General features: G+C 45.5%; 1 protein-coding gene across 6 annotated transcripts in view; it reads right to left on the bottom strand.

The window, feature by feature from the left end:
- The window catches only part of LYST (lysosomal trafficking regulator), a 151,462-nt gene extending 127,410 nt beyond the window's left edge, over positions 1–24,052 (bottom strand). For 3 of the 6 annotated variants that reach the window (XM_042848373.2, XM_005291190.5, XM_042848372.2), the window contains exon 1: positions 23,899–24,052. The gene's annotated coding sequence lies outside the window, so the exon portion shown is untranslated. Of the gene's footprint in view, positions 1–23,404; positions 23,568–23,898 lie in introns of those variants that run through there. The other 3 variants (XM_042848374.2, XM_065589057.1, XM_065589056.1) reach the window with 2 other exon arrangements.
- Between the last annotated feature and the right edge of the window lie 287 nt (positions 24,053–24,339).

Raw genomic sequence — 24,339 nt, forward strand, 5'->3', positions numbered from 1 at the left:
TCACTTAAAGTCGCATTTTTCAGGAACAGAGCTACAACGTTAAGTGAGGAGTTACTGAATGTATGTTTTAGTACTATGTGCCACTTAGGGGCAGCAGGTTTGTAGAAATGTTGGTGGTGCCCAGAACCTGCCCCCTCCAAAGGCTCTGGGAGGGAGTTTGAGTGGGGGGAGGTTGTCTGGGGTGCAAGCCCTGGGCTGAGGTAGGGGATTGGGTGCAGGAGGGGTGCAGGCTCTGGGAGGGAGTTTGGGTGCAGAAGGGGTGAGAAGTTGGGCTCTGGGAGGGAGTTTGGGTAGGGGAGGGGGTCTGGGGTGTAGGCTCTGGGATGGAGTTCGGGTGCTGGGTGCAGTCTCCGGGCTGGGGGTGCAGGCTTTGGGACAGAGTTTTGGTGTAGGCTCTGGGCTGGGGCAAGGGCTAGGGTGCAGGAGGGGGCGAGAGGTGCAGGCTCTGGGAGGGAGTTTGGGAGTGGAGGGGGTGTGGGAAAGGGGTGGGGGGGGAAAATGCGGCGCTTACCTGGGGCTCTTAGGCAGGGAGGACCAGGGGGTGGCCTCTGCACGCTGCTACCCCCAGGCACTGTCCCCGCATCTTCCTATTGGCTGCAGGGGCACTTGGGGCAGGAGCAGCGCCCGTAGACACAGACCCACCCTGCTCAGGGTCTGCAGGAAGGGGCCAGGCAGCCACGTGGAGCGAGCAGGCAGGAAGCTGCTTAGCTCCGCTGCGCTGCCAGTGGTGGATGGGGGCCCCAGGGCATGTGCAGAGGGAGCACCTGCGCGTGAAAGGCAGGGCAGAGGGAGAAACTCTGCCTCAAATATTGCTGGAGCTGGGCCCCGGGCCAGGAATATTCCTGGTGCCCAGAAACCATAGGCCCAGAGAACTCGCCACCCATGGTGCCACTCTGTATGAGGCACAGAACCCATTTTCTGACTCCTTGACTATGCAAGGTCCCTTTTTGGCAATTTTGTATGGCATAAGAATAAGTATTTGCATCTGTTAAAAACCTGAAGATATCAAAGTAAATCTTAAAAGGACAGAATTATTTGAGAAACAGGAAAGTCCAAAACAGTGAAGTGATGTTATAAGTAAGTTTAATAGCTAAAAGTAAATCACTAAAATTAATCACACTGAAGTGAAAACGCTACTGTCTAAACATTTTGAACAACTTTTCCACCATACTAGTACTAAAAAACAAAGTTCTTTCTGTGGTTTGTTCGAGACGAAGGATGATCTTATGGTTAATGCACTGGACTTAAACTCATGGTATGTACAAATCATTGCTCTGACACAGACTTCCTGTGCAACTTTGGGCAAGTCACTTCATCTGTGAAACAAGACAGAGTAAAATATATTCCCTCTCATCTATTTAGAATGCAAGCTCTTAGTGTAGTGACTGCATCTCTTATGCATCTGCAAAGGGCCAAGAACAATAGGATCACAATCTCAGCGGGGATCTCTAGGTGTTACTGTACTACCACCATAACACCACAATAGTGGATGTGGCTAACAGAAAAACTTGTTCTTTGAAGCACCAGACAAAGACCGTTTCTACCGGTAATATTTGTGCAGTCATATGGATCTCATTACCTTGACGATTTTACTGAAACCTTTTATTGTATTTGAAGTATTTCAATTAAACTATTATAAAAATTGTTGTGTCTGTCTTAAATTGTTGATTTTATAGCAGGTATAGAAGCTGGTATCAGCAGCATATCAGAGCAACGAGAAGTCAGCTACTATACTTGTATTTCTTGTGAAATGGTGTATCAGTATTGCTTTGGACTTACAGGACTGCATTACTTATCAACATCAAATACACATCCAAAATGACAATGTCAACAAGCAGTGCTCCTTATGGATTTATTTGCTCAGGCTTAATGGTCTGAATGAGAGAGTGATGAAGTACTACCTATGAAATAGAGCTAGGAGAGTTAGTTAAGAGCATCTGTTTCTTGTAACTAACTACACAGTTTTCACTAAAAGGCAAAAGCAGTTGTCTTCAAGTGGAAGCATTATCTAGAGTCTGGTGGCACCTTAAAGACTAACAGATTTATTTGGGCATAAGCTTTCGTGAGTAAAAACCTCACTTCTTCGGATGCATAGAGTGAAAGTTACAGACCCCCTGATACTTATTATCTAGAGGACTGCACAAGTGTCTTATTACCTCTGACAGGCAAAACCAGCCTCTAGGAGGAGCAGAGTGAGCATCTCAAGAATCAATTTAAAGGGCAATCTAGAGAGGAAAAACAGGAAGTAATGACAACTACTTACAAGCATACATTCAATTTCTGAGTCTTGTCCATATTTGCTTTTTGGAAAATTTTAGTAAAATACGTTCAAAGCATAATAGTTCAAAAGCATAATAGTTTTCTAGAGTATCCTTCATAAAGCCACCCAGGGCCCTCAGCAGCAAAGCAAACCTTTTCAATTTAGAGATAAAAAAAAAAAAAAAAAAAGAGACACATGCAGAGCAATCCATCTAACAAACAGAAAAACAGCTACGTTTCATATATTCTGTGAGTAAATTCAGAGTGTAGGAAACCTGCCAGTTTCAACAAGCATCAGGATAAAACGGTTACTCAACTTCTCGTAACTGTTGTTCTTCGAGATGTGTTGTTCATGTCCATTCCAAGGCCTTGCCGACCCGACCCCCGCTCAGTTCCTTTTTGCTGGATACTCCGACAGAGGGGTAAGGAGGGAGGGTATTGAAATGGACGTGACCACATCTCAAAGAACAGTTATGAGAAGGTGAGTAACCGGTTTTTCCTTCGAGTTCTTATTCATGCCAATTCCAATCAGGTGAATCACAAGCCCAAGTTCAGGAGGCGTCACCGATTGGCATACCGCTCTACCAAAGGCCGCATCGTCTCTGGCCTATTGGCTAATTGCATAAAGTGCGGTGAAAGTGTGTATGAAGGACCATGTCCCTCCCCTGCATATTTCCTAGGTAGGAACCTGAGCCAGAAAAGCCGCTGAAGAGTCCTGCACCGTGGTGGAGTGTGCAGTGATTGGAGTGGCCAGTACCCCCTGCCAGGTTGTAGCACTCTTAAACGCAGGACATGATCCACGACAAAAATTTTTGAGAAGAGCCTGGAAAACCCTTCATTCTGTCCACCAGAGCCACAAATAGTAGAATGAATGTCCAGAATGGTTTTGTTCTTTCGATATAAAAGGCTAGAGCTCTGCAGACATCCAAAGAGTGAAGTTTCTGCTCTCTCTCACTCAAGTGCGGCTTAGGCTAGAACACTGGAGGAAGATGTCCTGGTTGATGTGAAACTGCGATACAACTTTTGGGAGGAAAGCTGGATGTGGCCTGAGCTGAACCTTGTCTTTGTAGAACATTTTGTAAGGGGGCTCTGATGTTAGGGCCTTGAGCAAAAACACCCTCCTGGCAGAGATTATCACCACCAGAAACACCACCTTGTATGAGAGGTAGAGCAGGGAGCACATCGCTAGTGGTTCAAAAGGCGGCGCCATCAGTCTGGAAAGGATCAGGTTGAGGTCCCACACCGGGACAGGCTGCCTGACTTGCGGGTATAGTCTGTTGAGACCTTTGAGAAAACGGCTGAGCATAGGGATGGCGAAGACTGACCGGCCCTCTGAGCCTGGATGGAAGGCAGAGATGGCAGCCAAGTGAACCCTTATTGACAACATGGACAGCTCCTGCTGCTTGAGATGGAGAAGATTGTGCCACTTATATAGACTGAGGCGAGCGTACAGGATGAATGATGCTGTGCTGACCAGACTGAAAATCTCTTCCACTTGGCAAGGTATGTAGACCTGGTGAAGAGCTTTCTACTGCTAAGGCAGACTTGGCTAACCGGGTCCGAGCAAGAGAGCTCCGTCGGGTTCAGCCATGGAGCTTCCACGCTGTGAGGTGCAGCGACTTGAGGTTCAGGTGCTGGAGAGAACCATAATTCTGAGTTAGTAAGTTTGGCAAGAGCAGAAAGTGACTGGAGCTTCCAAGGACATTTCCAGGAGTAATGTGTACCAATGCTGGCGGGGTCAGGCTGGGGCTATCAATATCATAGAAGCTTGTTCCTCCCCATGAGGCTACGTGTCCACGATGAAGCCCAGGCTGTGATTCAGGAAGGAGCAAAACTTCTGGTACTTCCTGTTGCATTGCGGGGCGAACAAGTAACCTAAGGAAACCCCACTGATGGAAGATTGAGTTTGCAACGTCCAGACAAAGACCACTCGTGGCTGTGGAACGACCTAATCAGATAGTCTGCCAACTCGTTCTGTATTCCAGGGAGGTAGGATACTTGTAGATGTACTGAATGCTCTACACAAGTCCCAGAGCATGAGAGCTTCCTGGCACAGGGGAGAGAAGCGTGCACCCCCATTTGTTGATATAAAACATCACCATGGTGTTGTCTGTCATAACTGATACACATCTCCCAGTCAAGTGAGCTCAGAAAGGCTGGCACGCAAGGCACACTGCTCTCAGCTCTCTGACATTGATGTGAACAGCGAGTTCTGCCTAAGACCAGAGGTCTTGTGTCCTGAGGTCTCCCAAATGTGCTCCCCAGCCCAAGGCTGAAGCATCCATCACTAGCGAGAGAGACTGCTAGGGGCTGGTGAAGAGGACCCCTGCACATACTACCTGTGGGTCAAGCCACCCCAGGAGGGAGACAAGTACTGGGCGACGCAGGGTTATAATCCTGTCCAATCTGTCCCGGACTGGCCGATACACTAACACTAGCCATGACTGAAGAGGTTGAAGTCTGAGTCTGGCATACTACATTACGTAGGTAGGAGCCGCCATGTGTCCCAGAAGTTTCAGGCTCCTGAGGCTTAGGAGAGGGAAAGCGCCCCCTCTCCTGCCTCTTTCTTCTGGGGCCCCAGGAATGAAGATCGGTGTCTGCCAAAAGTCTTATGTTTAGTGCCATGTCGGTGCCAGGAGTCCTTAGCCTCCATTCTTCGTGCCAGCTTGCACTGCGCATGGAGGCGGCAGCAATCGGCATGGGCTCCGCCGTGGTCGGACTGCGGATGGAAGGCTTCCTCCATGAGGAGAATTCTGAGTCTCTGCTCATGATCCTTAAGGGTTCGCAGCCAAAACACCTTGCAAATGCGGCACTTGTCTTTTTGGTGACTCTTGCCGAGGCACTTCAAACAAGAAGTGTGAGGCTCACTCTTTGGCATCAATTTCCCCACACACTTCACACAATTTGAACCCCGGCAACCGAGGCATGCCCCAGTGTTGGGTAAAGCCACTAATGCATGTGAAGATGAGTCATCAATAGCTGACAAAACACTGGATTTCTTTAACATTGCACTCAATTATTCACTTTAGAAAATATTTCTCTCTCCATGTCATCATTTGCACCTATTATTTCTGTTCAGTGGAGTACATCTGTCATCTTTTCAGAGAAAGGGATACCATAGCAATTTTAATTAGACTGTTTGTATTTTATTTTTGGATTTGAATTTTAAAATGCTGGCTCTGTCATTTCAATAGACAAAGGACTGGAGTCACAATGCAGGATACTGGTATACTTCTGCCATTTCAAAGGAGAAATACTCCCCAGTGTATTTTTGGCTTACTATATGTACAGTATTACACGCATACTCTAATTACTGTGCTTAGTAAATATAACTTTACTGCTGCAATGTTAAGTGAACTTTCACTTATTTTTACATTTGTTTCAAGGCATATTAAAAACTTGGTGGGAAAGCTAATCTGGAGAAGGACAAGAACAACAAATCAAGCAGGGTCAAGAACCCCAGTTCGGAAACACGGCAGCTACTACGTGACATTTTTCTATTCAGTAGAGCCAGGACCAGAATGATTACCCATAGGTGCAGCACAGCCTTTTCCAATTCAGCAATATCTTTCCTCCATTTGCTATTGCTCGGAACTTTAGAGTCAAAGCTAGAGATTAGAACTCATTGAAGAAAAAAGGTTTTGATGAAAATGTCAATTAAAATGGCTTTTCTACCAAATAAAAGCAATTTTGTGGTGGAAGAAAATTAAGTTTAATTAATTTTTCCAGTTTCTTTGAAACTTTAAAAAAAAAATCTCAAATTTTCAATAAAAAGTATCTGTCCATGAAATTTATAAGACTTTTTTTCAACATGTCCCATTAAAAGTAATCACATTCTTCAGCTTGCTAAGGAAAGAAGCTATCAACTCTTCCACCTTTAAAGTGAGCGAATCATTCAACCTCCCCAGTGACATACGTTCCAGGTGTACCTTCAGTGTAGACAGGAGTAATCCTACACAAGAACCATCCACCTCCAATTCAAGTGCATCAGCAGAAGACTAACCTGCTTGATACCTCATTTTGCCATTCCAAGTGCATCAGCCAATGATATTTAAGTAGCCTGGTTGACAGTAGTGTCCGCACCACTGACATGAAGTAGAAATTACGTACTTAGAAATGTAGCAATAATTAACAAGGCTACCAAGTTTGCCTCTTTCTTTTTTAAACACTAAACAAAGACTGGTCTTTCATTTGACAAGAGCCTCAACTTTGAAATGTGCTATCAATGAAGCCAGCTATACTTTAATAGAGCTTAAATTTAAAACAAAGCATCCTTTCTACTTATTAGGACTGACAGTTTATCTTGTCTCATGACTTCATGCGTTGCGAAGAACTATGCCATGATTTACAATAACCAGCACTACAAGCAGGACGCTCACTAAGACTGTATATTAAATTACATGCATTCCCATTAACTTCGGTGGTATTTTCACAAGTCACCTTTAAAACGTTGATATTTATCAATACTCACCACACAGTATCTGAGCTACTGCAATTAATTCCTGTACCAAGTAGTGTAAATACGGTGGTATCTCAGATATCAGTGAAACATACACTACTCAATTTACATTTAAACAGTCAGACAAGAATTGTTTATATGAGACATGTTTTTCATCTTTGCTGGTGACTAACACCTTGATACAGGCTCTATGCATATATTTTCATAATATTATAGAATCATAGAAGATTAGGATTGGAAGAGACCTCAGGAGGTCATCTAGTCCAACCCCCTGCTCAAAGCAGGGCCAACCCCAACTAAATCATCCCAGTCAGGACTTTGTCAAGCCAGGCCTTAAACACCTGTTAAACACCTAATATCCAATCTAGACCTCCCCCACTGCAACTTGAGACCATTGCTTTTTGTCCTGTCATCTACTACCACTGAGAACAGCCTAGCTCAATCCTCTTTGGAACCCCCCTTCAGGTAGTTGAAGGCTGCTATCAAATCCCCACTCACTCTTTTCTGCAGACTAAATAACCCCAGTTCCCTCAGCCTCTCCTCATAAGTCATGTGCCCCAGCCCCCTAATCATTTTCATTGCCCTCCGCTGGACTCTCCAATTTATCCACATCCTTTCTGTAGTGGGGGGCCCAAAACTGGATGCAATACTCCAGATGTGGTTTCACCAGTGCCAAATAGAGGGGAATAATCACTTCCCCCGATCAGCTGGCAATGCTCCTACTAATGCAGCCCAATATGCCATTAGCCTTCTTGGCAACAAGGGCACATTGGACTCATATCCAGCTTCTCGTCCACTGTAATTCCCAGGTCCTTTTCTGCAGAACTGCCGCTTAGCCAGTCGGTCCCCAGCCTGTAGCAGTACATGGGATTCTTCTATCCTAAGTGCAGGACTCTGCACTTGTCCTTGTTGAACCTCAGATTTCTTATGGCTCAATCCTCCAATTTGTCTAGGTCACTCTGGACCCTATCCCTACCCTCCAGTGTATCTACCTCTCCCCTCAGCTTAGTGTCATCCACAAACTTGCTAAGTGTGCAATCCATCCCATCATCCAGATCATTAATGAAGATGCTGACAAAACCAGCCCCAGGACTGACCCTTGGGGCACTACGCTTGATACCAGCTGCCAACTAGATATCGAGCCATTGAGCCTGAAGATCTAGCCAGCTTTCTATCCACCTTATAGGCCATTCATCCAATCCATACTCTTAACTTTCTGGCAAGAGTACTGTGGGAGACCATATCAAAAGCTTTGCTAAAGTCAAGATATGTCACGTCCATCGCTTTTCGCATATCCACAGAGCCAGTTATCTCATCATAGAAGGCAATCAGGTTGGTCAGGCATGACTTGCCCTTGGTGACTCCATGTTGACTGTTCTGGATCACCTTCCTCTCCCCAAATTCTCCTCCTTCCCTTTTTTAAAAGACGGGAAAGATATTTGCCTTTTTCCAATCATCCAGGATCTCCCCCGATTGCCACAAGTTTTCAAAGATAATAGCCAATGGCTCTGCCATCACATCAGCCAACTCCCTCAGCACCCTCAGATGCATTAGATCCATCCCATGGACTTGTGCATGTCCGGCGTTTCTAAATAGTCCTTAACCTGTTCTTTTCACCACTGAGGGCTGCTCACCTCCTCCCCATACTGTGCTGCCCAGTGCAGCAGTCTGGGAGCGGACCTTGTCTGTGAAGACCGAGGCAAAAAAAGCATTGAGTACTTCAGCTTTATCCACATCATCTGTCACTAGGTTGCCTCCCCCATTCAGTAAGGGTCCCACACTTTTCCTGACCTTCTTGTTGCTAACATACCTGTAGAAACCCTTCTTGTTACCCTTTACATCCCTTGCTAGCTGCAACTCCAATTGTGCTTTGGCTTTCCTGACTAGCTAGAGATAGGTGAACAACAGATTTTTTTCCCAGTTTGGCCAGCAAACTACAAAAATAAAAAGTCAGAAAAAGTATTTAGTTCCAAAAGCATTTGAAATTTGTCAGCAAAGCCTTTTGGCCCAGCAAAGCAAGCAAGCAGGCATGACTGAATCCACATCTCCAACCTCCCAGTTCACATCTCCTACCTCTCAATCTACAGGATGGACTAAAACTGAGAAGCTAGTCATGTAACCAAGTAAAGATTTTAGTATTATACTAAAACAGGAAGTGCTTAATGTGATGGAAATTGACCAAGATTTGAGTTCTTGCCTCTTTCTGCCCAACTGCTATCAGTAAGTTATAGAAGAGAGACACTGTGTGTATTTAAAACAAAGTCAGTCAGGGCAGATAAAAGTTGAGAGGATCTGATTTTAAAGTAACGGAAAACAACTTCTGCAAATTCTATTAAAGTAGGCAACTTGCAAACTTTCCAACAAAGAGGGTGTGTGCAAGTTTGGTCACGCAAAGTGTTTTCTAAATATGGTATAAATAAGTGGCTGGCAACAAAAACTACTTCAAAAAGAAAACAGACAGACAAAGAGGAACCTGTGGTTAAGAAAGTTTAAGAAATAGAGTAAGCAAGACTGAAATTGTGCTTGACTCCCAAATAGGTCCAAATTTGAAATGAAGGAGTAAAGTATACACTAGATAGTCGAAGAATGGGAGAAAAATTAATACTTACATGATAATAAAGGTTTGGAAGCGGATGTGTTGTGTTGGAGTCTACCTCAAAGAACAAATTGAAAAAGCTTGTTAAATTTCAGGGGGATACAAAATACAAACAAATCCCAATTAATTCTGCCATACCTTCAGACAGATTTAATTTACTGTTAATTTATTCTTTAGCGTGTCAGTGACTGCGGCCATATCAGCACAGTGGCTGAAGTCTATTTCCAGAGCCAGGATCTGGTCATCACTGAGAACAGACAATGACAAGAAGATGTTTTCATCCACAAGAGCTAGAAAGTTTGAAAGAGCTGTGGGAAGATATCAATTTAAAAAAAAAAATCTATTCTATGGGATTCTGAAAACTAAGCAGTATTGCAGCAACTATTTAAAAAAAAAAGCAGCAGCATACTACGCTAATGATTATATCAGAATTATGCCAAGCATGTAATGTCTAACTTTACATTTTTAACTATATCTGAACAAATCATGATCTGGAGGACCATATAAAGTGTTTCTCAAATCTGTAAGATTATACAGTTGGTATCAACCACAAAAAACATAAGTGAGATATGGAGACGGTAGGAGGGTCAAGGGTGGTGTCTTGAGGCACTCTTCTGCCTAACGGACAATAAGAGGATGTAAAAACTGCTCCAGAAATTGAGCAGTAGTAATGAGAGAGACAGAGACACAGAGAGATCAAACAGGGAAGTAAAATGCTTAGGGCGAACATTGACATCTTGCTTGAAATGCTCAAAAACAGCAGAATAGTGGGCATCCAAAAAAGTAAGATATTAAGCGATTATGTAAGAGGGAGGGATCAGTGATCAGAGCTAATAAAGAGGTCATTAATTATGAGGAAAAGTAAAGTTCCAGAAGCTAGAATTAGCATAAGAACTAGTTGGGAAACTCCACCATCTCCAGTAACTTGCTGAGAAAGAGAATGAAGACTGGACAGCAGTTAATAGTTCTTTTAGAAACAGATATGATATTAAAAAGTTAATTGATTCTTTGCCTCTCTGAAGCAGCCATGATTTCCCTGCCCAGCCAAAAAATCATCCAAATTGGCCGGCCGACTCAGCCTGACCTCTTGGGTAGGGATGGCAATGAACCAAACTCCTGCCTGACACTCAGTAGGAAAACCATTTACATTTCTTTGTGCGCTCACAAGGACTGCCCTCCTCTTCCTCCCTGCAAAGTAAAGAATGATCCGAGTTGGGCCATCACAATAAAACAAACTAGACTACCCTGGCTCCATATTCCTTGCAGTAATCCTGCTGTTTTCCCTAGTATTTGGGCATCTGAAGACTGCCAACAACAGGACTTGGAATTGCTAAAACATGTAGCCCCATCTACAATGGGATGGGAAACAGAGGAAATTAGGATAACTCTAAAACAGCTTATTAGAAAGAATTTCAAAAAATATGAAGAGGAGTCAGAGATAGCATCACATATTGTAGTACAGGTAAAGCCAATATAGTGGATATATTACCTCTCAAGATGACTTCTCAATGTGTAAGAACATGAAATTTCTGACATATGTACATTCTTATAGGGATTGATATAGAATAGGTTTATCTAAAAATGTGCACCTAAAAGTATCCTGGCATGAACAATTGGAGCTGAACCAAACAATCCATGAGGCAAAAATAAAGTGATTAATTTTTGCCTAAAATGAGACTACAAATCTCTCTCTCACACACACACGCACACACACACACACACACACACACTTCTCTTCTAGCTGTATAAAAACTAGATTTTTATTATTAAACAGATTTGCTAAGCAATTGATTTGCCAATCAATATTACTATTTGATCATTGGATGTATTTGTGAAAGTCTCCTCAAAGATGAATGGTTCTGCAAGAGTTTTACCATATTTTAAGAAAATGACTTTCCATTTAAAAAGTGATTTAGATTTATAAAGATATTCTGAAATAATCCACTTTGGAATGTCTTATGGAATTTCAAAAAAGTATATCACATGGAATGTCATCTGACTAATCCAAAAATGTAAAGTCAATTTTCCTTTCCCAAAAAGGCTTGCTCAGTTTGGAGGATTTTTTTTTTTTTTTTGTTAATCATCAAATGCTTCAATTCTCAAGAAAAAAACAAACAAACAAACAAACAAGAGGTGTACAAGTCAAGGGCCAGACTATGAATTTCTCAAGCACTCAAATCCCTATTGCAGTAAATTGAAGATTTAGATGTGCAAGAAATGCAAAAAAACCAACCCGTTTATGTTGTACAATTCTTTTACACTGAATCACAAAGAGCTCAGTTATACAAGACCCGAGTTGTGTCTTCAGGTTCTTCAGTATTAGGGCTTGGTGTGCTCTCTCAATTTTTAATTGGTAAGAGGTAAGATGATAATGACCTAGGTTCCCTTCCTTCACCTGTTTTCACTAGTTTAATGCCAGCGGGTACATCTGCACTGCGATAAAAAATCCACGGCATGGCCGCAACTGGCCCAAGTCAGCTGACTCAGGCTTGGGCTGCAGGGCTATAAAATTGAAATGTATGTGTTCAGGCTTGGGCTGGAGCCTGGGCTCTGAGACTCCAGGAAGGGGAAAGGTCTCAGAGGCTGGGCTCCAGGTCCTGTCCACGCTGCAATTTTATAGTCCTGCTGCTCAAGTCAGCTGATCCAGGCTCCGAGATTCGATGCTGCAGGGATTTTTGTTTTTTTTTTTAAATCACAGCATAGATATACCCAATGACTTTACTGACATTACTCCTGATTTTCCACCGAGAGAGAAAAATCAGGCTTTAAGTCCTGAAAGATTATACCAGGGGTGGCCGACCTGTGGCTCCAGAGCCACATGGAGCTCTTCAGAAGTTAATATGTGGCTCCTTGTATAGGCACAGACTCCGGGGCTGGAACTACAGGCGCCAACTTTCCAATGTGCTGGGGGGTGCTCACTGCTCAATCCCTGACTCTGCCACAGGCCCTGCCCCCCACTCCACTCCTTCCCACACCCTCCTCTGAGCCTGCCATGCCCTCGCTCCTCTCCCTTCCCGCCTCGAGCCTCCTGCACGCCAGGAAACAGCTAATCGGGAGGTGCTGGGAGGGAGGGGGAGGCGCTGATTGGCAGGGCTGCCAGTGGGCAGGAGGTGCTGGGCGGGGTGGGGAGGGGGAAGGGGAGCTGATGTGGGGCTGCCGACATTTCACTGTGGCTCTTTGGCAATGTACCTTGGTAAATTCTGGCTCCTTCTCAGGCTGGCCACCCCTGGATTATACTAATTAACAATGCCCTCAGATTTTCCAGGATTCTTACAATATTGAATTCTGAATAATCAAGAATGGTTTTCCAAATCTTCCATTTTGTCCTTATTTTATTAAGTATACTAGCCATTTTAAGAGGACATTTAAAGGAAGACAATTAAGCCTTCTATACTTATGGTTCCTTTTTCCAATCCTGAACAAATCTACTTTAGTGCACAGTAATTTAACCAAGTTAGCCAGTTCTTGCATTATATAGATATAACGTGATTTAATATTACTTATTCCTTCAAGAAGATTCTTCAGCAGTTCTCTCATTACTGCTGAGGTGGGAATTGATAGAGGTAATCTACTGTCTAGTTAAACAGAGGTTTGCCCAAAACAGAAATTCAAAATTTGTGGAATGCAGCTATTTTATCCATACTTGTTTGTTTTGCCCAGTCTCTTCAAAATTCAAACTTTGCATTTTTGGATGCATCGTAAAACCCAATTGAGAGAAATGTAAGATAGATATACACAATCACTTTAATCACATAACAAAGCTAAGTCTATATTTTAAAGATACACTCCTGCTAAAAATTCGTTTGTACCAAGATGACTACAGATTTTCTATTGAACGTTGTAGACATGTTTTATATTTTTATTAAGCAACAGTGTTAGGGAAGATGCAAAATAAAAACAAACCATGCCCTGAAGCGCTTAAAAAGTTAAAAAAACAGGGACACAGATACAGTGTTATTATAGGTATTTAAAAGTTTAAAGTTATTTTTATGTAATTAGTGTCTTCAGTGTAGCAGTAGCATGGAGAGAGAATAATATTCAGGGCTTGAAAAATCCACTCTCCCATGGCATTTGGGAAAACTTACCCTAGTATATAATTCGTTTTCCAAAAAAAAGTAAGCTTTCATTTAGCAAATGCAATGCTCTAGTACTGATGGTTGAAAGGAAAATGCTTTTGAGTGTAAGCTGATACAGTGCTACCTTCCTGACTCTGCAGAAATAGCTTCAGAGCCTCTGATGTTTGTAGATTGGCTGAAAGACAACAGCATTAAAGTAACACAACTGCATCAGGTTCATTGCTACTATTCTGAGTTCTGCAATCAGCAGTGTAATTGTCAAGAATCAGGTCAGCTGCATACAACTGTTGCTTGGGAAAGCTAAAAGGGCTTGTCTTCAGGGCAAAGTTAGCTTGAGCATTGCTCCTACTTAGAGACTATGGCCTGGTCTACACTACAAACTTAGGTCGACATAAGCCACGTTAAGTCAGTCTATTAATATATGTGTGTACACAACCAAGTCCCTTCCACTGACCTAAGTTAAACTGTAAAGTTAACTTCTGTACTCCACCTCCACGAGAGGTATAGCGCTTGATTCGACATCCACGGATCGACATGGGGATAGTGTAGACCAGTGGTTCTTAAGCGGGAGCCTATGGCCCCCTGGGGGTCTGAGAGCCCTTTCAGGGGGACCTTGGGGTCCCAGGGCTGAAATCTGGTTCCCCAAGCCCTGGCACCTCCTGCGGGGCTGAAGCTGGGAGCAGCGTGGGGCTGAAGCCAGCAGGGCCCCCCCAAAGCCAGGAGCAGCACGGGGCTGAAGCTGGCAGGGGCCCCAGCAAACCCTCCCCCCCCCCCCCCCCCAAGCCGGAAGCCCTGCAGGACTGAAGTCCCAAGCCCCAGTGATGGGGGGGTGGTATAGGGTCCCCAAACTGCAATGCCTTACCCAGAGTGGGGCAGTCTCCACCCCACCCCAAACCTCCTCCTCTCCCCCAGCCCCCTTCAGGCCCAGACCTCTGGCCAGGTTGTATGTGGGAAGCCAGATCCAGGCAGTCGGGGGCAGCTGCTCCTCTGGCTAGTGATGCCATGGAGCAGGCAGCTGTGGCATTCCCCTGTCTGCTGGTGCCTGAGGTTGCAGCTGCTCCTCAGCTCCCAGCCCTCTTCGGCCGCCCCCACAGGGGGAGCGGGCCCTAGCTATCTTTCTCTCTGCACCCTGAGCTATCCCTCCTGCCCGCACACGGCTCCTAACTACCCAGTCTGCACCCTGAGCTGTTTTCGAACTTTTTGAGCTGAGTCCCCCCTTTGAATTATATCTTTTGGTTGCATCCCCCCCATGCCCCAGTCAGGCTGGGTGGCCTGCTGAGGCGAGTCCCTGCACCCCCCCCCCCCCCCATAGAAGTCAAACTACGCCTATGCCCGAGGCAAACGTGCTCCAGCCCGGAGTGCACAGGAGGTGGTGGATCTTATTGCTGTGCGAGGAGAAGAATCTGTGCAGGCAGAGCTCTGATCCTAGCAGAAGAAACACTGACATCTATGCCAAGATCACGCAGGGCATGGGGGAGAAGGGCTATACCAGGGACCCGCAGCAATGCCACGTGAAAATAAAGGCGCTTTGGCAAGCGTACCAGAAGACAAGGGAAGTGAACAGTCATTCTGGTTCTGCCCCACAGACATGCCGCTTTTATGAGGAGCTGCATGAAATTCTCGGTGATCACCCCAAAATGCTCTGTAGATACCTCCCAGGAATCCTGGGTGACCATGAGCAACAATGAGGAGGACATCAACAAGGAGAAGGAGAATGTGAGGCAGGCAAGCAGAGGATCCATTCTCCCCAACAGCCAAGAACGGTTTTTAACCCTGGAGCTCATCCCTTCACAGGACCAGTTGGTGGCAGAGCACAATATCGGGGAAGACAACTTCGGTGAGTACACATTGCCAATCAAACTGTAGGGGTTACATGCTATTATTTTTTATGTTTAATCTGAACAGAAAAGTAGGTGTAGTGGGTATTGGTGGGCCACTCCAGCTATGCAGAGGGTGCTCTCTGAGCAAAAAAAAAAAAAAAAAAAAAGACTGTTTATGTGCACGAGGATGCCCCGGGACTCCTCCATGGACATCTCTAGGAAGCTTTCATGGAGGTACTCTGAAATCCTTTGCAGAAGGTTTCTGGGAAGGGCTGCCTTATTTCATCCACAGGAAGACACTTTTCCACATCACTACACTAAACAGCATTACAGCATAAGGACCAGGTCTGTACCCAGACATTTGCAGCATCTGCTCCCTTGCCACCTCTGTTACCCTCAGGAGAGTGATATTCATGGGGTCACCTAGGGGAAACGGGAAGTTTTCAATCCTAGCCCTTAAACCGCAAATAATTCAACAAGTAATCCACCCCCTGTTTGGTGAAATCTGGGTCACACAACCACTTTCCCAAACATGCCATGGTTGTGGTTAGAAGGGATCACGGTCTACTGCAAGCAGCACTGAAAAATAAGGGGGAAGGGTGGCAGCTTCCTGTTTGTCTCCCTTCTCCCCCAACCCAGTGCCACTTTTGTAAAAACAAAAACTATCTGGGGGGCTTTACACTGGTGCCTGTCCTCAAGCACCATCCAGGTTGCTAAGGGAAAGGGTTTTTTTCCTCAAGTTCCAACCTGTGATCCCAAGGATGTCTTCACAAAAGCAGCAGCACAAAACCTCTCGCCCATGCCTCATGGCCTTACTCACCATGGCTGGAGCAGCAAACCAACTCTTGCAATAGCAAGCGGTTGTGGTTACATTGTGGCTTGTAGGGAAGTGCACTGAGGGGTGTTTTTTTTTTTTTTTTAAACAAAAAAAAAAACAACCACCTTGCACCAGAATCAATGTATGTACTGTCAATGCTACCCTTGTGCTTTGCATTCCTTGCAGCTGAAACCTTGTCCATCGGCACATCCTCCACACTGGGACAGAGACTTTCCCAGATTAGAAGGTGGAAAAAGAAGACTCGAGAGGTCATGTTCAATGAGTTAATGTGGCCGCAGAGAGTCACAAGTCGGAGCTCTGAGCATGGACGATTGAACTATCCGAGAACCTGGACATGGATAGAAGAGCATGCAGGGAACAAGAGATGCTGCGAATTATGAAGGAGCAATCAGACATATTAAGGCGTCTAGCATCCAGACGCCTTTCTTGAACCTCAGCCAGAGTCCCTCTGCTGAACCTGCTACCATCATCCCCAGTTCTACATCCTCCTCCCACAATCATCCTATGAGGTAGCAGGGGGGAGAGTGGGGAGTTGGGTGTCCCTTGCACTCAACACCAGGAGAGGGTACAAGGACCAGAAGGCACCCATTCCCACACATACTGCAATAACAATCTGTAAGCAAGCTTTCCTTGTTTTTCCCCCCCCACACTCCCCAGTGTTATCAGCACTTTTGCCCCAAGTTATCTTACTTTTCTTTGCGGTCTCCATGTGTTTGTGTGCATAATAAAACTTAATGGATTGAGGAGAAAAGGCTCTTTTTGTTGGTGGGGTGGAGTTTACAAGGGAGAAAATGCACTGGAGGGTACAGTTTGGTAAGGAACAACACAAATAAGTGTCACATTACTTGGGCTCATTGCTGAAACTGGTTTTCAAAGCCAGAGACACAGAGCCCCTCGAGGTGCTCTTCTTATTGCCCCAGAGTCTGGCTGCTCAAAATTGGCTGCTAGGCAATCTGCCTCAGCCCCCCACCCTGGTGGAAACTTTTCTCTTTGTTTCATAGATATCATGGAGCAAACAGCAGGCAGCAATAACAATGGTTATTTGACTGGAGGTCTAACCTAGTAAGCAAACAATGCCAGCAACCTTTTAAAGGTCCAAAGGCACATTCCATCACCATTGTGCACTTGCTCAGCCTATGGCTGAACCGGTCTTTACTGCTGTCCAGGCTTCCTGTGTACAGCTTCATGAGCCATGGGAACAAAGGGTAGGCTGGATCTCCCAGGATCACAATTGGCATTTCAACATCACCAATGATTATTTTGCAGTCTAGAAAGAAAGTCCCTGCTTGCAACTTTCTGAACTTATGTTCCTAAAGATGCGTGCATCATACACCTTTCCTGACCATCCCACATTGATGTCAGTGAAATGGCCCATGATCCAACAGCTCTTGCAATACCATTCAGTGCTCGTTTCCCGGGCCCAGAAACGGCGCTCAACCATGTCAAGGTGATGCATGACTGTCGCCAGCAACTGCAAATTACTCTGCTCTATGTCTTCCACCAGGGCTGCCCGCATGGCATCACAGTGTTCCGTGCGGCGGCGGCTAGTGTATCAGCTGTGCAAATACTTCAGGATAAGGCGCGAAGTGTTTGTAATGCTCACAACAGTGTACAGCTGAGTGGGGTCCATACTTATTGTGCTATGGTGTCTGCATGGGTAACTCAGGCTTAAGAAAAAGGCATACAAAAGGCGTGGTTTGTTTGCTGTTGATTTCAGGGAGGGAGGGAGGTAAATGCATCATGGGAGGCTAACGCCAAGTTCCCATAACCACCTGTGCCAATGTTTTGGTCCCATAAGGCATTGCAAGCCCAACCCAAATTCCACTATGTGCACTGTGGGATAGCTACCCACAGTGCAGTGCTCCGTGCATCTATGCAAACCCTGCTAGTGGGGATGCACTCTGCCGACACAATGAGCATAGCGTGGACATGCAAGATCGACTTGCCTAAATCGGAAGCTCAATGTCAACTTACATGAAGTCATCTTAACTTTGTAGTGTAGACATGGCCTCAGCCACACACAAAACCCTTCACTTCAGGTGATCGTGCTTTTACTTCAAGTTGGCTGGCTTATCAGAGGGACAAGGAAAAAGTAAGGATATGACTACACTGCAATTAAAAACCTGTGGCTAGCCCAGGCCAGCTGACTCAGGCTCACGGGACTATTTAATTACAATATAGATGTTCAGGCTAAGGCTGCAGCCCAAGCTTTGGGACTTTCCCACCTCACAAGGTCCCAGAACCCGGGCTACTGCCCGAGCCCAAACATCTACAACACAATTGAACAGTCCCTTAGCCTGAGCCCCATGAGCTGGATTCAGCCGGCACAGGCCAGCTACAGATGTCTACCTGTAGTATAGACATACTATAAGACAGGGGTTCTCAGGACAAATTATTTGGTGGCCTCAGAGTGTGGCCACCAACTCTTGCTGGTGGCTGCTCTCACACTTTTTCCTAAAATACTTAATCAGTTTTAGGGGGAAAAAAAAAGTATGCACATTGTGACGTTGTGCAGTCTATATGGTTTTATAAAAACTTGATAATAAGTCAATATAATGTAACTGGGATAGTTTTAGAGAAAATACGGTAATAAGTGAATGTAACGTAACTGGGATATGCTTCATGCAAAAGGTCTCTTGTAAGGTATCATTACAAAGCTTATAATCTACTGAGTATGATCATCTGATTTGTATAAATGTACCACTCTTGTATCTAAAACTAGAAATATAAAATGTAACTCTGAGGGCCTATTGTAATTGTGTAAAGTGTGGACCATTAATGATGGTTTGGAATCTTGATGACTCCCATTGTCTGCAGATGGCTGTATTTACCTGTGAGTCTTCCTGTATATGTGTGTGCTGGCAAGTGAGTAATGAAGTCTTGCAGTGACATGTGATCATGTCACCTGAACTGGAATCCATCTTTAACCTAGTGCTTTTCCAGTGAGGGGGGGTGGAAACCCAGAGACACAAAGAGTTCCCGCCTTATGCAAAAGATATATAAAGGGGGGAAGAGAAGAGAGAGGGAGAGGAGCCATCATGAAGAATCCCCTAGCTACCACCTGAGCTGCAACAAGAGCTGTACCAGGGGAAAGAATTGTGCCCAGGCCTGGAAGGTGTCCAGTCTGAGAAAAACTTACTGAAGCATCTCTGAGGGTGAGATTATCTGTATTTAGTTTGATTAGGCATAGATTTGCGCATTTTATTTTATTTTGCTTGGTGACTTACTTTGTTCTGTCTGTTACTACTTTGAACCACTTAAATCCTACTGTCTGTATTTAATAAAATCACTTTTTATTTAGTAATTTACTCAGAGTATGTATTAATACCTGAGGGAGCAAACAATGTGCATATCTCTCTATCAGTGTTATAGAGGGCGAACAATTTATGAGTTTGCCCTGCATAAGCTTTATGCAGGGTAAAACGGATTTATTTGGGTTTAGACCCCATTGGGAGTTGGGCATCTGAGTGCTAAAGACAAGCACACTACTGTGAGCTGTTTTCAGGTAAACTTGCAGCTTTGGGACAAGTGATTCAGACCCTGGATCTGTGTCTGGAGCCAAACAGGAGTGTTTGGCTCAGCAAGACAGGGTGCTGGTGTCCTGAGCTGGCAGGGAAAACAGGAGCAGGGGTAGTCTTTGCACATCGGGTGGCAGCTCCCAAGGGGGTTTCTGTGATCCAACCCGTCCACATATACACTCCCAAATCATTATACTTTATTTATAGCTACCTAGTAAATCTGTTGTGAAAAGTGATATTAACAAACATACACATATCACTTTTCACAGCAGACTTACTCAGCCCTGCCAAGTTTGGGGACAAATTAAGCCCTGGGGGGGAAAAGGAGGGAGGCAATGGGGGGCCAGAGCCTGAAGCCCCGTGGCTGGAGGACAGCCCAAAGCCATGCAACTGGAGCCCGGGGCCTGCCACCGTGCAGCCAGAGCCTGCCACCGTGCAGCCAGAGCCTGCCACCGTGCAGCCAGAGCCTGCCACCCCACCACCCCAGAACTGAAGCCCAAAGCCTGAGTCCCATTGCCCTGGGGAAGGTGGGGAACTCACCAGCTGCTCCTCTAGTGTTGTACCTTGGGTGTCTCCAGAAGGGGGCAGGGCTCAACCCCTATTGGCAGCTCCAGCAACCAACACCAAGGCAGCGTATCCAGGAGCAAGAGTGAGGGGGAGGGGCCACTGCTTCCCCCCACCCCCAATCACAGCTCAGGTGGTTGTGGCCACAAGAAAAGCTGTTGGTGGATGCATGCGGCCATGGTGGCCGCATTTGAGTAACGCTGCCCTAAGAGGCGAAAGCTTGAGTTAGCACAACTCAAGTTTGAGTTTGTCAACTGCTAACATGACCACTCTGTAGCATGGACACAGGTTAACACAGCTCGAGCGGCATTAGTTCTCTAATGCCATCCCAAAATTCCCTCCTGAGTGCCTAGAAAGGGCAGACAAATTATCCCATAATTCACTGTGAAAGAATGCTTAGCCTGACTCCAGTTACACAAAGGGCCACGGCCCCAGAAGACTTAGTACCACACCAGTATGGACAAAGCAACTCAAATATTGTTTTGCAGTGTTGCTGGCTGTCTCAGTTGAGCTAGGCTAACTCAAGTCACTCAAGAGAACTCTGCAAAGAAGCAGCAGCAAGCACTGGAGTTATTCATGGGTGGAAAGGGGACCCAGAAGAAGTAGAGTAGTGAAGACCCTACTTCTTGCAGCAGCAAGGAGGCTCCAGAGAAATGAGAAGATACAAGAGAGACACCAACAGCTGGAGATTACGTTTCCAAATGTGCAAGACTAACTAGCCAAAAATATATATAAAATATAGAATTCCAAAGTGAAGTCCAGGGACAACAGCTTGGTGGAAATTTCAGCATTTGGAGGCAGAAGTGAGATTGCCTCAAGACCTTACTGATAGGAAGGCACCCTTGCATATTTACATCTGCCTGTTAGGTCTAGTTCTTAGACTTAAAATCTAGTTCAACATTAGTTTTGTTAGTTCAACTTCTATCCTTTGATTAATTCTGCACCACTGTGCACACACAAAATTCATGTCCTCCAGAGATTTTTCTTCTTCCGTAGAATATAGATTCTGCTGGAGAGGTGCTGCAGTTACACCTTTCACCCAGCAGGGGCTGCTGTGGCACCCGAAGAGGTGTGGCCAGGTGAGGAGGCATGGAGAGTGAAGCACACAGGGATGCTCAGGAGTTAGTTGGGTGACAGCACTGAGCCAGGGGCTGAATGGGAGGGGGCTGCAGGGTCACATAGGGGCAGGGGTCAGATATGCCTAACTGAATGGGAGAGGCTCCCCAAACTCCCTGTCTCTCCTCCCTCCATAAAAAAAACCCTAGAACAACCCTGTTCCATACTTCCCCCACTCACACCCAACAACCCTCCCCAGGCTCCTTCCCAGCAATTACTTCCCTCTCCCTCAGCTTCTCTATTACCCCCGATTCCCCCAAGCCTTTGCACGGCTTCTAAGGGATGCTGGAAATACATTTCTATATTGTAGTTTAAAGAATTACTATGCCAAGTTCTGTATTAATATGACTAGGAAGGAATCCATTTGTCAAAAAAAACATTTCCTGAATCTTTTTTGTCAGTATTATTATGAACATACTTGCTGACAGGTATTTTGAAATAAATTACCAAAATTGAAACTAGCATGATTATATTGTGTTGTTTTGACAAAATATGTAGAATTTTATAGAATTGTAAAATATTGTGTGCAGAATTTTTAATTTTTTTGGCACAGAATTCCCCCAGGAGTAAACTTCAAGAGGTGTTCGGGTTGGGCATGCAAAGTTCTCCACCCACGTTTTTACAAAAAGGGGGGGTAGAATAAGAGGAGAGTTAGCATCTCTTGTCATGATGTAACTTTAAACTGATACTATTAGAAAAATTCCATCAAACTATACAGTACTCTTTCATGCACAATTGTGACAGGTAAAAAACATATTTTTCCCCTTTACGCTATTTATGGTGCTCTGTGATCCTGAACAATAATTTACTGAGACCTTTTATTTTCATTGTGATAACTGTATGCCTACACTATGACTACAGGACTGTAAGATAAGACATGCACGCAGCGTAAACATATGCTAAAATATTGCCAATAGATTAGTAGGTATTCAATATTTACATTTAATATAAACAAAATATCTTGTTCATTCTCTAACATGAACACATTGCAACGGGTATATTTAACAAGACACTCCATTGCACATGCTTCTTCCCTTGGGGAGAGGATAAGAGAACAAACAACAGATACATGTTTAGTCACATGGCTTGATGCACTACTGGAAGCACTCAAATAATACAGTGATGAACATAGCATAAAAACCTAAATAGAATAAGACTCTTGTTCACATACAAATAGACTATTTAATAGACTGCTTATGACACTATTACGTAGGTAACACTAAACCTAATGATAGCAAAGAAAATATTGAACACTGGAAAGATATAGCAGAGCCATCAAGGGAAGAGAGATATTAAAGTGCTCATGAATATAAGCAAGCTAAGGCCCAGTAAGTAACAAAGGAAGTGACACTATTATGTAAATATAACTTATTTGCTCTTTGGATTGTACAATACAAAAGATGTGAGACGTTAACGAAACCAATCTGATTATTATTTACTCATTTTATTGAAACTCGTCAATCAAATCATATTACATGAAATAAAACCAGAATGCCTTAATAACATTATCTACCTAACCACATCTCAAGATACCGGGTGTGCATATCTCATACAACAGCAGGTGTCATCAAGAAAAACATGTCCCAAATATGCTGTGCTATCAGTTGGTTATGGAACTCTGTAAGGCCATTTAAATCGGATAGAAGACACAGCTCAAACAACAAAAATCAATACATGTTTCCTTGTAAATAACAATGTTGGCATAGTCCAATATTTTAGTCTCCTGAAAAACCTTAAAGTTTTCACTTTGAAGATGCAGGGGGAAAATGACTAAGTTTACAAAATATGGTGAAATCTGCACTAAGGATCTCCTTAGTTACTTCTAAGTAAGCATTGTTTTCTGTGCCCATCACTCTGTACCACTCTACAGTACAAGACTGATGGAGAGGATTTATGAAACTGATAAAGGTTAAGAACAGTGAAGAAATCATCCAAAAGGGCTAAGGGAAGAGAGAAAGTCACATATCTAAGCTTTCCACGTTAATGCTATTCCTCCTGTAGATAAAGTCTTTTCTGTACTTAGTAACTGACTTTTGATAATGCCTTGAGCGGTTACCCCCAGCAGCACTACAATTTAATGTTTTCGCTCTGGCTAAGAGCAGATGCTCACCGAGGCAAATTAATGCCATGGCCACCCGACGCCGCCTCTCTAACTCACACAAACAGCCGCGTGGGACCGAGCTCCTTGATAGTCCTTATAGCACCAAGCTCAGCGCTGCTCCCGGGCTGAAGAGCCCGGGCCCGGGAACAGCCCCACCGCCAGTCGGGGCCAGGGACAGCCGAAGAGGAACCGCAACCCCGGCTCTGCCCCAGCGACCAACAAAGTTACCGCCCGCCCACAAGCTGCGCGGAGGGGAGGGGAGAGGAGAGGCTTTGCGTGCCCCGGAGCCCGGGCAACCCCCCTCCTCGCTACTCTGTGGGGGGACCCCAGACTCAGCCAGACACCCCGCCCGCAGACAAGCCCCGTCAGCGCCCCACACAGACCCCGCCCCTCAGTGCCCCCAGCCCCACACAGACCCCGCCCCTCAGTGCCCCCAGACCCACACAGACCCCGCCCCTCAGTGCCCCCAGACCCGCACCCGTTCAGCTCCCCCGGAACTTTAGGCCCACACAGACCACAGGACCCCGCTCGGGCACCAGCAGCCCCCTTACCGGGTCCCGCCGCTGCCACCGCCGCGTCCCCGCGCAGCACCGGCCGCCCCGCTCTTATCCCTCTGACAGCGGCCACCCGCCCCTGCCAAGATCCGGCCTCCTCCTGCCGCCGGGACCGGAGCCGCCCCCTCCCGCTCCGTCACCCGGGAAACGCAGAGCCCGCCCCCTGGCCCTCCCCGCACAGGTGACGCGCCAGACACCAATCAGCGGCGCCGGCGGCCCGCCAGGAGAGCACGTGTGTCCTGCGGGCCAATGGGAAACGCAGCCCCGAGCGTGACTGGAGCCGGGGGGTTCCTTGGGCGGGGTGCTCGTCTCTTGCACAGACCTGATCGCCTCATGCCCCTCCCTCTACACCCCTCCCCCTCGCCCTGATTCACCCGCCCCCTGTTACCCCTCCTAGTCCTCTTCCCTTGTATCTGGAGTCACTGGTGGGAGCAAGTG

This window comes from Chrysemys picta, chromosome 3 (genome assembly GCF_011386835.1).
Source record: "Chrysemys picta bellii isolate R12L10 chromosome 3, ASM1138683v2, whole genome shotgun sequence".
Lineage (NCBI taxonomy): Eukaryota > Metazoa > Chordata > Testudines > Emydidae > Chrysemys > Chrysemys picta.